Source organism: Gossypium hirsutum, chromosome A11 (genome assembly GCF_007990345.1).
Source record: "Gossypium hirsutum isolate 1008001.06 chromosome A11, Gossypium_hirsutum_v2.1, whole genome shotgun sequence".
Taxonomy (NCBI): domain Eukaryota; kingdom Viridiplantae; phylum Streptophyta; class Magnoliopsida; order Malvales; family Malvaceae; genus Gossypium; species Gossypium hirsutum.
This window is the reverse complement of record NC_053434.1, coordinates 20,083,006-20,083,737: the sequence shown is the minus strand read 5'-3', so window position 1 is coordinate 20,083,737 and position 732 is coordinate 20,083,006.

The window sequence follows — 732 nt, the reverse complement described above, 5'->3', positions numbered from 1 at the left end:
TCAAGTAATAATGTTCAAGTCACTTAATTTCTCGACTCACATCAACTTATTTCAATTCAATTATATCAAAATGCTCAATTCATAGATAGTATAACATTTAATTTAATATGTAACTAAGTCGTACGAACTTACTTAGGCAAAATTGCAAAGACAACAAAAGTTCAGGGACTACTTGACAACTTTCTCTTTTCCTCGATTATCTACTTGTTCTTGATCTATAAAATAGTTTATTTCAATTTATTAACCTTAATTTCATATAATATTCAATATGTTGGGAAATGTGCCCATATTGTAGTAAACAAGTAATTGTTTTCTATTTATTTTAACGATGAATAAATAAATAAAGTTAATTTTACATTTCACAATTATGTCTTTTGTATTTTCTATCTTTTATATTTTGCATGCATAGCGAAATTGTAACAAGCAAATATTAGTTCACTGATTGTCTAAAGCTCAAACTGAAGATAAGTGGCATTGTAAAGAACGTTTACATTGCGAGAAAGACAATTTAATTCAGTAGGTAATCTAAATGAGTCTATAATCCCATAAAAGAATCAAAATGAGCATTTGATTCAAATACTGAGAAGGATTATTATGTCATCTACAATTCCAATTGGGGAGATGACTCGTCTTGGCTACCGGAGTAGTTGACTCCACAAGTAGAGACATAAATGTATTCATTAGTAGAATGATACATTGGACTGGACCCAAGATGAATTAATTCTGAATCTG